Source organism: Coccinella septempunctata, chromosome 8 (assembly GCF_907165205.1).
Source record: "Coccinella septempunctata chromosome 8, icCocSept1.1, whole genome shotgun sequence".
NCBI classification, from domain to species: domain Eukaryota; kingdom Metazoa; phylum Arthropoda; class Insecta; order Coleoptera; family Coccinellidae; genus Coccinella; species Coccinella septempunctata.
In genome coordinates, this window is record NC_058196.1 from 21845503 (window position 1) to 21859768 (window position 14266).

A 14266-nucleotide genomic window follows, 5' to 3' on the forward strand; every position below is an offset into this window, starting at 1 on the left:
AAATAACTGGATTTGGTATGCCTTCAATCAGTTTGTATAAACTTCAATTATGTTCGTCACATATTTTCCGAAGAGATTCGACATTGTGATAAAATACGTAATAACAGAAACTTTTACGTAGAACGGGCAACATAGCGTTGATTTAAAACCCAAAAATGTTTTGACAAGCCTCATAACCCCACATTTTCGTACTATACAGAGTGAAATGTGTCAAATTTCCATGGCCAACCGACTGCTAAAATAAAAGTGAATGAAGTATACAAAGTTTATTTATCACTGACTCTAAATAAGTACGAAAACATTGGCCACAGGGCTTATACAAAAATTGGTACAGTATTATTAGAATTTGGAAGCTTCTCGCATCTGAGTTTTTTTATAATTAGTTCAGTAAGAATCATCGATTAATTATTATTATCGTATTTCCATTAAGAGGACTGATAAAGACGTTCGAAGATTTATTTGGCTTCGTCTTTTTGAAATATCGAAAACTGGAAACTTGTTTAATGTACAACAATGTGAGTAAGAACTTCTTTAAAAATATAAAGGAAGAAGTCTTTCTTAAGGATATAAAACAAGTATTTATGTATTTTATGCCTTAAGGTCCTCTAAGTATACGAACATTGATGAATATCATTCAGTGCAAATCACTGAATGCGGGTAAAAGACAGCGCAATGATGCGTTTAGGAGAGCACTTGGTGTAACGTTACTTGAAAGGAAATCGAATTAGTCGGTAAAACACAAGGCAGGATAATTGCCCTATACACGAGGTTAGCTGTTTTGCGAGAGAGGGAATAGTTCGCGACATAATAATCGAGTTTCGGCTAAGAGACTGCAGAACCCTCGTACAGGCAGAAAATTCATATTCCATTACTTAATTCGGGCCGAAATTGATTCTGAAAGCTGTCGCGGGAGGTTTCGTGGGGGCCAACGCTGAAAAATGTGAATTTCCTCGGTTATATTAAATGTTCGTTTATGGAGTTTCTTCCCTTTCTATCCGAAAGACGGTTTCGTTCAACAGAAGTGACAAAGGAAACGAAATTATTTTCTGGAATTATTGCTGAGTGGGCGGCAAGATATTTCCTACTCGGTATATTATTGACTACTAGATGAGGACAGTCGAAATGCCGACTTGAAATGGCCAGAATTTCGTTATACTGTTGCGAGATCTTCTCGCTAGAATGTACAGAATGCAGATATTCTGTAACTCTTTAGTCTATTAAGAATAGCGCAGTTGGAATATTGCGCCAACGAGGGACAATTATGAAATTTTGCTTCACAAAAGATTAGTATTTCTGAATTGACGCTTTCAGAATTTCACAAGAACTGATTTTTCTACCTGAATGGACTAGAGATGCTGAATATCGCAAAACTGTTATCTACGTACCTACATATCGACAAAACATATCATTTCGGACAAAATGATGAAATGAATAATAAAAAACAACATTGATTCAGCAAGAAATCATAGGGAAAATAGATCAGACTTCGCTTACAAATATATTTTCAAATCTAGTGCTCAGGTAGCCATATGAATACTTTCAAAACTAAAAAGAGTGTTGTGAAAGACTTCATTTTGTTTGAAACTATTAAAAATGCAAAACCTGCAACAGAAATTATTCATGAAAAGGCTGACCAACATCATTTAAAGGGCTTAGTAACAGATAAACTCTTATTTGTTGAATATAATTTTCCCTTCCATAATGTCCCCCAAGAATGGTTTGTTTCTTTCTCAAATAAATATTTCCCTAATCTTCTTTTCTTCTCAACAAATATATTTCACATTTAATTCTCAATCCTTAAAAGTTCATAAGATGTTATATCTTGAACCTGATAAAATGCTCTGATCTGTTCAAAAAATTTCGCGATAGTTGTATCAAAAAGTATCAGCTTAATCCAATTTATACACTCTAGCAGGCTATAGGTACATGGGATTGTATGATGAAAATAACAAATATTAATTTAGGAATCATTGAAGATATTGATATGTTATTATTCATAAAAACGCTATAAGGGGTGAAATAATTCAATATTTCAATCTGCCTCCATCAACTTCAGCTTCCGCGGAGATCAGTCTCTGCACCTCAGTACTGATCTTTTGCCATTTCTTGACCACCGTAACTGAAATTGTAAAATCATCCAAAAGGAGGGTGACTTCTGGGTATTTTGGTGATTTGGTATTTTAAATTATAAAATGTTGGAGTGGTTTGTTATTCGATAGATTTATTGATATTTTTTCACTCAGAGATAATTGTTATTATAATACTGCTGCAAGAATTGGAATGTAAGATGAAAGAAGCGTTGTTTAGTTTTGTGTGTCTAAAAACAAAAGAAACTTTAGATAGTACGTGATTTTGTAGAACAGATAGAATTAGAAATGTTTATTTGTTTCTAAAAAACCTTGATAAAGGTTGCACGCTCAACAATTATTATATCTCACATTAAATTCTCAATCCTTATAAGATCATAATATGTTATATCTTGAAACTGATGCTTTGATGTATTCAAACAATTCCGCGATGACTATATCAGGAAGTATCAGCTTAATCCAATTTTTGCACTCTAGCAGGCTATACATGGGATTGAATGATGAAAATAACAAATATTATTTTGGAATCCTTGAAGATATCGATATGTTATTATTCATAAAAGCGTTAAAAGAGATAGAATAAGTCTGTATTTCAATAGATACTTTACGGCTAGTAACAAATATATTAGATCTAGGATCCAATTTCAATATAAATGAACTTGAAATGTAAGAACTTCATTCACTTGGATGTGAATAATATGGTTGGACTATATGAGTCACTATTTATCATTGAATTCTTCAACAAACATCATCTTGCATTAATGGAGGTCAAAATAGTGCATTTCATTTTCGGCATTTTTGTTGTGTCAATTCATTAGCTGCGGCAACGTCCTGGTCACATTAACGACATTGCATAAGTGCCAACCTCTTAGTCCGTTCTAGTTACAAAAATTTAAGAAAATTATTTCATTCCCAACCGAGTGCTTTTATGAAAGTGTATGGAGTATACATGAAAATACTCACAGGAGGAGTCACAGTATTAATGTTTGCAGTAATAAAACGGCTCATGGACAGTAAAGAAACAGTAAAAGGTTTTTTCTTCAATTCGTGCAGACGTCTGGAACATTTTCTGTCGTGTAAAATACATATAGTAGCACCAACTCATATCGTCACATTATTATTAGTACACTGGAATGAGTACTGAAATTGATTGAAAATTTCTAATAGTGCGGATGTGAAACATGTTGTCAAATATGAGCTTGTTATCATATATTAACTGTTCAATGAGTCTATACTTAGGTATGTTATAACACACCTATCATATCCCCTTCTTTTTCTTGTCGTATGAATAATACCTATTCAAAAAAATTAGAGAGATTTCCACCATTCACGACCCATTCTCCCTATTTTGCCCAAGCTAGGCGAATGTCAATCACTGTCATCCGCATACCTTCTTCCTCTTGTCAAACGTGTTCAGTAACTACTGGTTAAAAGTTTCTCGCAAGCGTAAATGATTAAGCATTGTTATCCGTGTAAAGATTAATTAATATACTTTCGCGTTGTTTGCGATCTGATATTCCATTTTCCGAAACTAAGATATACCGGGAGGAGAATCCCCAGTTCGCCGTATGGCTGGGGTTAGCGTACACACAGACCCACGCTAGGATGGAGCAGGAAAAGCGTATGTAAACCCTTTTAGCACGCTTTGCTGACGAAGCATGTGTGTGGGGTTTGGCGAAATTTATGGAGCGTGATTACGCTGTTTTGAACCTTCGAAATTTCTTCTTGGTTACGTTAATGGAAAGGTTAGGATTTGTAGATATGAGACCACTGAAATGGTTCGAGATGTGAAATTTTCGATTCCATGAACCTTGCGGAACTATATGACATTGAATGATCACTCGATTCACCTAAATGTGCTTTCAGTCATCGGGAAATAACGATCCGCCGGCGTCGAAGTTTGAAGCACCATGGCTTATCGGAAAAAATATCCTTGGGTTTTTTTGAATCGAAGAGCTTATGTCGAAAAAGGAGGATTTTTTATGGCTTGTCAAGATGGAGTGATGAATACTATATGGTATAAGAAGAATATAATGAAAATGGGACACCCCAACAACTTGCAGGGCAAACCATGATCAGAAAGGAACTGTTATACACAGCTTGTTTGCTTTTAGAATCCATGCTCCATCCGTGTTTTATTAGAGACACAATGTGGCACTTCGAATTCATCACTTCCATCAGAGACTCTAGAGATTGAAGCAGGCGTTGATGAGAATGATAAAGCTAGCGTAAAATTATGCTTTTTTAACAATTTGACTGATTCTCGCAATAAAGCCAATATAGAACTCAAGGATTTGTTTATGTATTCAATTGATGTGGCCGATGCGATTGAAATTCATAATTGAACTTAAAACAAAATACGAGGATGTATTGATATCTAGTTAGCCTAGACCAGTTCCATGCATGAAAAAAATATTGCGTTACCATAGCAACGAACAATACCTAACGCATTAGAAGTGTCAGTGTGAAGTATGAGGTCAAAAAAGTAAACCAGAGTTACGCAATAAATTACAAGAAAGAAGATGTCCACCGGAATTGTGAAAATCGAAAAATTGGAGTATCGGGCCATCATCAAGTGCCTGTATTTAAAAGGGTTAAGAGGTGAGCAAATTTACGAAGATATGCTTAATACCCTTGGTAATCAATGTCCTTCGTATGCGACCGTGAAAAATTGGACTGCAAAAAAGAGGTGAATTTTCCATTGAAGATGATGGCCGATCGTGAAGGCCAGTTTCTGTGGCAGTCCCCGAAAATATCGATGCAGTTCATGACATGATTTTATCAGACCGTCGAATTTGGCTAAAACGGTTACCTGAACCACTGAATATTTCATACTAACGCGTTCATCGCATAGTTCACGCCAATTTGGACATGAGAAAAATTGCTGCAAAATGGATCCCCAAATGTTTGAATGTTGACCAAAAGCGTGCAATGGTAGAAGCATCGCGTTCGATCTCTGCTAGATTTGAAAAAGATGTTGACTTCTCAACCAGTTGTTACTATGGATGGGACTTGAGTACATTTCTACGATCCAGAAACAAAGCAACAATCGATGGAATGGCGACACTTTGGTTCTCCAAGACCTAAGAAGTTTCATGTCCAAAAATCTGCTGGAAAAGTTCTTGCTTTAATTTTTTGAGATTGCCATGAAGTAATCATGATTGATTTTTTGGATAAGGGTAGAACAATAGCCGTAGATTACTATTCGACATTACTGACCACTCTACGGAAAAAAATTAAAGAGTAAATACGCGGAAAGCTATCCAAAGGTGTTTTGTTTCTACAGAACAACCCCCTGCACACAAATCTCATGTTGCCATGCAAAAAATTCGTGATTTAGGATTTGAGTTACTAGTACACTCTGCTTATTCACCAGATCTGGCTCCATCCGACTATCATCTCTTTCCTCAACTGAAAAAAAGTCTGAAAGGAAGTAAATTTTCTTTCAACGAGGAGGTAATAAAAGCTGTGGAGGTCTGGTTGGCAGAGCATTTTTTTTGAAAGGTCTAGAGACGTTGTAGGTTCGTTGTAATAAATGTATAATGTATCCAATTAAGAGGAGAATATGTTGAGTAATAAAATATTTTGAAATTGAAATTTTGTTTGGTTCTATAGTAGGCTAAAAATTTTTCAATATTGTAACGTTTTCTTCACTGAACTAAAACGTCTGACTGATTAAAATTATTTATTTACACTTAATACACTTATAACTCACAAACTAACTATGTCACTACTATTTATTTCCACTCGTATTTATTTCCACTAGTCGCTTGCACTGTGAACTATAACTGTACTCCACTACCTGCTCCTCCGCTAGGCTTATATAGGCGCCGGAAACATTCCCGTGCCTTCGCGGTCGTTCTAGAATCAGCGACCGCGGTCCTTCCCGAAAGGGAGCGACCGCAAGGACCGGACTAGTTACAATATATCCTCGTATATGATTTTCAGTAACATAAGTGTTTAAACAAGTCGCGTATTTCGCTATCACAGAAGCATGTTCAGCAGGTTGAAGATTGTATATGAAAGTTGTACAGAGACATCCTGTATAATATGTGTATGATGGGTTGTCTGAAAGCCAGGCGCTCCATTTCATCAAAATCTTAATGTTGTGGAAATCTTATCACTTGTCCATGTGTGGCGGTTTTTTCTTTTGTTCGCTGAATTAGTTTAATCATTTTCACAAGTCGACATCTTCTTGAAGAGCGAATCTTAATTGTTGAATTTTTATTACATTGAGCCTTCTATTGAGTTCATTTGATGATAAACTTACTGTCATAGCGGTGAGATACCACTCTTGAGCTTGGTCAACGTTTTTTAGGTAAGATAGATAATTTTGTAGATTGTCAAATTTGTGAATAATGTGATCAACGTTTTTTAGATTCAATAAATTGAGGATTTCTGTCAGTCAATATTTTCTCTGAATCCTACATCAATTATTCGTAAACCCTCGTCCCAGCACAAAGTACCCGCAATATTGTTTGATAAGGTATCACTTTCTAAATTTTTTCGCCACGGTTCATTTACACCCTGTATATTGGGGCATAAATATAAAGCTCTCGTTCCCAGAAGCAGGATCCCCAAAAATATATTCAAATTTTCACATTGTTCAAAAAAATTCATTTTAAAATGGGGTAGAAAGATTTTAACGTAGCCTGTAACTACGGGATTACGGATTCCAGCGTGTCCAGAATGTTGTCCGAGCTGCGAAAATTCGGGTATCAAATTGACAACAATCCGATGAAATTGAGTGGGAGTAGGTTATTGAGGAACGGTCAACGATTTACATAAGTGAACGGAATGTTTTCACTGGATATGTTTACCAACCCTGTGGAGTTTATTCAACTGATGGGAACTCATTTTCGATTCCGTTGATTCTCATCATTCCAAGCCCGGCTTTCCGTTGACCTTTAGAACGATAGAATGGGAAATATCAGGAGGATCATTGATGTTTCTCGTATAAATGAATATTTTATGGGATGGGCTGTAATATAACAAGTTAGATTTGTGGTGAGCTAGTATATTCTTTAGATTGGGATTTGTTTCACTTTACAGTCTATTCACTCCATCATGAATATAAGAAGTTCTCATTTAAATAAATGGCCTGCCATTTTCACTTAGATGGAAAATAAAAAAAAATAGAATAACCAAAAATTTTGCTCAGGACAAGTAACACTATAACTAATAATTGATTTGCTCGCAAACATCTACAGATTTTTACTTTTCTGTCTTACTTACAAGTGCAAACCAGGAAGCTCTAATGGATTCAAAAATTATTTGGATAGTTTGCCATCTTTGGTTTGCTATCGATTCAAATACTAAATACGAAATTTATGAGCAAATAAAGAAAAACGAAAAGTTCCACTACATATTTTAACAATAAACGACAAAAAGGGATACAACCAAATTTATATTGGAAATAAGATGATTTTTTGGCATTTATTTGTGATGATTCACGGTCGACATTTCAAGCTTTAGGTGTTAAATAATAGTAAAATCCAAATCAAATGCATTGACAGTTCGGTAGGCCTAGGCATCTGTAATTCTGGTAGCAATTCATTGCATATTCAAGATTAACTTGATTGCTGAGTGAGCTGTTCGACCACCCTCCAATAATATAGCCGCTATTTCGTATGAGGCAAGTGCCAAAGCAAATCCATTTTGAGAACAAATTGTTGCCAAAATCAAAGAAATCGAAAACGTTTTTTCAGTACCACCAGAACCAAAAAAAATCCTCAAGTTCCATCGCTAACAGCTTTCATCAGACTACGGATTGCACGTAAAGGTGATAAGAAAAACTAATGTGCCTTGATTTCGGACAAACAACATGACGTCTTGAGCATATTCATGCATATATGTCGCGGCTTCCGATGTACGTTACTGAAGGAAGTCATTCCACTGACATTTTCTGAATTTCAGCATTGATGGCATCTCGAAGCTGAATATATTCTTCGGAACGGAGTGTTGCCTGGTTTAACCTAATAAATTTCAATCGCCAAGTTTCAATCTTGGCGTACATGTTGATAATAGGCTTGTTCGTAGAGTGGTTCACAACGGTTGTGAACTGTACTTACAGAGCAAGCGCGAATGGATTTTCGCTTCCCTAAAATGGAATTGCGCTTGCTCTGTACAGTTCATAACCGTTGCAAACCACTCCACGAACAAACCTAGTATATTCGTAAAATGAAAGTTATAATTTCAAAATATGATTTTCTTAATTTTCATTAACCAACAATCGATATGAATAATAATTCATTGAACTGACTTTTTTATTTGTTTCAGAGCCTGGAAAAATATTTTAAATTCATGAGGAATAGTAAGTATATTTACTTGTAAGGGGATTAACCATCTTGAGAGGAAAGCGACAACTGTCTGCACCTTGCCAAAATAAAATAGGATGCAGTAAAGCATTATCTGAACACTTGCTGCAACTGATCGTTTCGCCGATCACCCATGACAACAATGGTAACTTCATACTTCATCAATTGTCGGAGTATTAAAAGGGTTGATGTGTTCTTCAACAGGCGTCTGATCAGCGCTAATAACGATTTCGAAGTCATCAAATGACATACGATCTACTGAAGTATGAAACAAATAAATAATTAAATTTGTTCTTGGAAAAAAGTTTGGAGTTGTAAGAGTAAGGCGATTTATTAAAATAAATCGCCTTACTAAACTAATAATCTACTTCTCGTGCTGAATCGCCCCTAAAATAATTCTGCAAGATTTGTCTGCATCTGGTGATGGCGGTAATTATCCTCTAATCTTTGGAAAAGTTGGTCCCTCGAATTTATTTCCCTGGCATCACACCTTGAATCCCTAGATGTGATAATCCATTGTATTTAAATCTGGCCATGCATGGGGAGCTCCTATATTAAAGGCCTTTCACCATGTTCGAAACAAAGCAGATAATTTGACGAGACATGAACATACAGCTAAAGAGAAAAACAACTATGTATTTCCGATATTCAGGCCTCAAACTCTCAAGGATCGCGTTGCCATTTGCTAATTGTTATAGTAAACGAATTGCGAGGGTCGTGAAATAGTGTGTTCCAAGAGGTCTTTTATCTGCTTCAATTTTAACCATATGCGTTCAATAGCAGTCCTGAATAATTAATCCATTGCATGATGTTCATGAAGGCGTGATGCTGCAGATCTGGAAGAATTTTTTTCCCAATGCTGCACACACCAATTCAACAATTTTTCAAATGCAGATTATAATTTAATACAGTCCAGAACACAAGTCACTCGTAAAAAGAACTTGAAATCATCCGCAAACACCAACCTCATCGTGTCAACCACACTAGTCAAATCATCGATAAACAAACAGAAGTGGGCCAAGATTTGACCCCTGAGGTACACCAGACTCAGACGAATTCATAAATGAGCAATAACCCTCAACGAAAACGTACTGCCTGCGATTCGACATATAGGACTCAAGGAGATATAATAACTCTGAACTAAACCTACATCTGTTCTCCGGTTCATTAAGCAGAATTTTAGAATTTAGTGATCCCTACATCAAAGGCCTTCTGGAAATCGGAAATCTGTACAGATGACATCAATCTGGCCAGAGTAATCTAAAGTTTCAAACAAAACAGGGAAAGCAATGCTTGATTTGATGATTGTTATGTTTTATGCGGTTGACACATTCGTCTTTATCTAGATATATTCTGAAATAATGGCCTTACCTTACCATTTTAATCCAGAATATTTATGTTTCATTGTTATTGTCATTGCATTTCTTCGTAGCTACTTCAGCAGACATAATAATCCTTTTTAATCATTTGTGCTATTCTTCAATTGTAGAAAAACAAGAATTATTGTGTGTACATCTTCCCAGAAAAAAAAAAACGGAGAAGCCGAATCAATCATATCGAGATATCAGAAAATGCGGGAGCCTGCCGAGAAATCCGACAGAACCCTACATTTATGATGTTCGTTCCATGTTGGAGGTGATAGATTCTCTATTCAAACAGAATTAATAGGAGGAAATTGAATTCCGAGCCCGCCATGCATCGGTGTATCTGCGAACAAACAGAAAATGTTATTCACTTCAACTGACAGATGTTCCGATGTTTCCAATCGTGTTCAGTCTGTTGCCAGAACGATATATCGGTTTTTTTCTGCCAGTTTGAAGGATGTCTCGTGCTCTTGGATGCTCAAAACCTGAATTTATGCCAGGCTGAAGTAAACTTTTTATACGATCAACGCAATTTGTTAATTCAAGATCTTTAAACTGCATCCACTATAGTGTTCTTAGAGACGCCAAAAAACAAGAAATATTCGACCCCCAATAAGCACAAATAATTGAAAAAAAGTAGCATTTTTCGAATAACGCTACTATTATTAATTTATAGTTGAAGGAACGGCAAAATGTCCTTAGAAAATCCGTTTCATCCTAGTTTCGTAGCAAAGTTACCACCTCAACTTAATTCCAGTTTTGTTTCACGTAGCAACTACCCTATTTGTGAACAAAATTCTAATAGTTGGGGAGCCGACGATGCTAAATCAGAATTTACTCGAGCGTCGTGGAGACCTAGTGGATTTTGAAGATTAGATGGTAAATAGAAAAAAAGGTGTTATGATGTATGCACTTTCAGCGGTGGGGAAAGCGTCTGCAAGGTCTGAAAGATGTAAAAAAAAATCGTCAGGTGTACATATTCCAGCGTGTCAGGTTAAGATACTGTATATGCCCTACGTGTCTCTGAAAAGGAATTTATGCTTATCTGACAGTTTGCGCGGTCATATTTTTGGAGGATATGTTAATGGACCCAAATGAAGCTACTTTTCAAGGGACTGACAATTTGGACGTGACGCAAGGTCACAGCGGTCCTTTGAAAATGTAAAAAAAATCGTTACTTGTACATATCCGACTGTGTCAGATTTTCATACAGAAGGTTGATCTCGGTGTTGTCAACGTGTTGGCCCATTAATCTGACACTAATCAGGGGGGTTTTCTCAATCTAACTTTGAAGATGATAAAAATTCTTTTTTTTCTCGATTATTTCCTTGCCTGTACCTCTAATCGTTTTTGTATCCATTACGAAAGTTGTAGATAATAAAATTCTACACAACTTTTGTCTGAAACAATTTTACATACTATTAACCGTTCTCGAGTTAGAGGGCGATAAGGGCGAGAAGCTTAGCCACACATACGAAAGGGCAAGGTCAATGTAGAATCCCAGTCTGATCTACATTCATCCAATTGTCAAAATAACAATGATGACAATTTCAAATTACTCACGAAAGTTTTAGTGTTGTCTGTGACTGAACCTTAGAATGTACTATTTTCCAACGAGTGAATTTTCGCTTCAGCATGTATCGCTGAACACCTCGCATTAATCGCCATATATCTCAAAAACTTTTGAACGTAGAAAAAAATGCTTAGGATAAAATTTGTAGAAAATGTTATGCTCTACAACTTTTATAATGAATGCGAGAAAGATTTGAAGCGCAGGGAAGGAGATAATTCAAAAACTGATTTTTGTGACCTTTATGGCCAATTTTTATTGTTTCGGCTTGCTAAAAATGTCAGGTTATATTTTTTTCGTTATTCTGGAATCATTAGCTTCAAAATAAGAAAAAACACCACCGCGCTCGAGAATGTACACGTGACGTTTTTTTTTTAACTTTGGCGCCTTCCCACACATTTTCGACACGCTTAAATGTCAGATTAAGAGAATATATACTTTTGAACATGTAATTAACCACATATATCTTAATCTGACACGCTCGAGTATGTACAATGATCGTTTTTTTTTACTATTCTGACAGGCTGTCCTAGACAATTCCCCCTATATACAAGTCTAATTTTTGCCAGAGGTTCTTTACAGGGTCCAAGGTATGTCCCCTTATATTAACCTGACACGCTCGAGTATATCCCGAATTTCCCTCTTCGGCTCCCCAACTATAAGGGGAAATATTCTAATTTTGCACTATTTAATTTTGTTTTACAAAGAAAATTTCCAAAATTTCAATTCATTCCATTTATCAATATTTCCCAAGTTGAAAAATGCAACCCATAGTATTTAACGTACTTATTCGCTTTGTTGAAAACGGAAAAATCACACAATGTGCTCCATACAACCTAGTATGAAAATGAAAATTGCTGAAACTTTTCAAAACTGGAGATTACTCTTCGGATGAGATTCTTCTTTCGAACAAAAGGGTATTCTAGGCATAACTTATATCATAGGATATCAACCAGGCGACATAGGTCAGGGCTTTTTCTGATAGTTTTTCGTAAAAAAACTATACCCTTGCTAAAATGAAAGATTCCAACATTTCCTCTGATCAAAACTTTCATATAAGAATCATTTTCATCAAATTCTGTTGATAATCTTCTTGCCGAATAAAATCAACGATATGATACAGAACTATACCCGCAAATTGAATAATGATAAGGTTACTTCATCCCGCTAAACTATTTAACGCAAAAGTTTGGATGGAGGTTGGACAATCCGAGATAAACCCCAACGGCTCAGATGGTCCATTTACTTCGGTAACTTCGCTAATTTTGCTGTTTTAGTTCGTTGAAGTTCTCCAAACGAATAAATCTGAATTTATGCTCTGATCTGTTTGTAGGGATTGAGTTACAGTTTCGGCGAAAATTTATGGCCTAATTGAAGGCCGCAAAAGTTCATACAGTGTTATATTTATGCTGTTATATAGTACCTATAAGGTTTTGTTTGAGGTAGAAATATGGGTTACCTAAGTCTCCTCCCGGAGATAGATAAACTGAGGAAGTATGCATTATGCTCAACTTTAAATATGGCGTATCTATCCTGAATCTCGTTCAGCAGTGTTCGTATGTTTAAATCTTCGCAATATCATTCATATTTACATTTTTCGACCTCAGCAAAAAATGACATGTTACGCACCAATTTTCGATACGAAAAGTCTACTAGATCTGAAAGTCGAGTAGATCTGAAGTTAATAGCCTACTACGGCGACGTAATCCCAATAGCACAGAAGCGAATACTTGCTCACATTAAGGTATACGAGGTCGACAAAAAACTATCTATTGTCTCGCCTGCTTAATAACCTCGGCTATCAGTTTGCAGGTTCGACTATACCGACTATAATAGACAATTTCACGTCTTTGGTACATAAATAACTAATTTCATATGATATGTATTTTTATCGTTATAATTCACATAACAGCAAAGAATTACAAATCATATTTTTATATGTTTACACACTAACATTTATCATTTTTTCACGTCTGAATTTTGAGATTTTGCAAAATATGAAAATCAAAGTATAGCTGAAAATTTACCAGATGAGGACGCCTATTTTGTATGTTCCTATAATCTCATATAAATTATGAATTATAGTTTCAGGAAGGCTTTACTGAATTTCGTTCACACGCTCTGGTTACTGGCGGCACTGGCGCCATTTCTTCCCCCTTTAACCAGATAAATAAATTTGTTCATTTTTGTTGATTGTAATGAATATTACAGAAGGAATCTTCTGTGTAACCACTTGACATATTATTTCTGTGCAATTTTTATGTGTACGTTTTTTTGTCATGATCTAGTGTGTACCTACCATAATTGAAATTGTTTCTTTGTTCATTGTAGAGCTCTGAAGAAGGTTTTAGAATTGAAACGAAACTCTTCGCCGCTATTCCAAGAAGTGGTTTTGAGATTCAATAATCTGCCTTCATCCTTTTAAGGAACTTCTATATCGTTGTAAACAACGGTCACAAATCTGCAATGGTCAAGATTTTTCGAAGGTCAGCGTAACCGTAGATGGAAATGTGATACATATTCTGAAAGAGCAACTCTTCTAGTAAAAAATCTGAAAATTTCATTCATCTAGGTGCAACTGTTCGGTCTTGACGAATTTTTAGCGGAACCCATCTTTTTCAAGATTTTTCGAAGTTCAGCTTTCGAGCCGTTTATCTCTCAATAAAAGTAACCGTAGATGGAAGTGTGATACATATTTTGAAAGAGCAACTCTTCTACTAATAAATCTGAGAATTTCATCCATCTATAGGTGCTACCGTTCGGTCTTGACGATTTTTTAACTGAACCCAGCAGTTTTCACCCATATTTGCAATAAATTCTGTCAGTGAGTCCCTAATAATTGGCGTAGATATCCCCAAAGCCTTCGACCAGGTGTGGCGTTCAGCTCCCCCTCAATCAACTTCCATCCTAATATTTAAGGAATCCCCC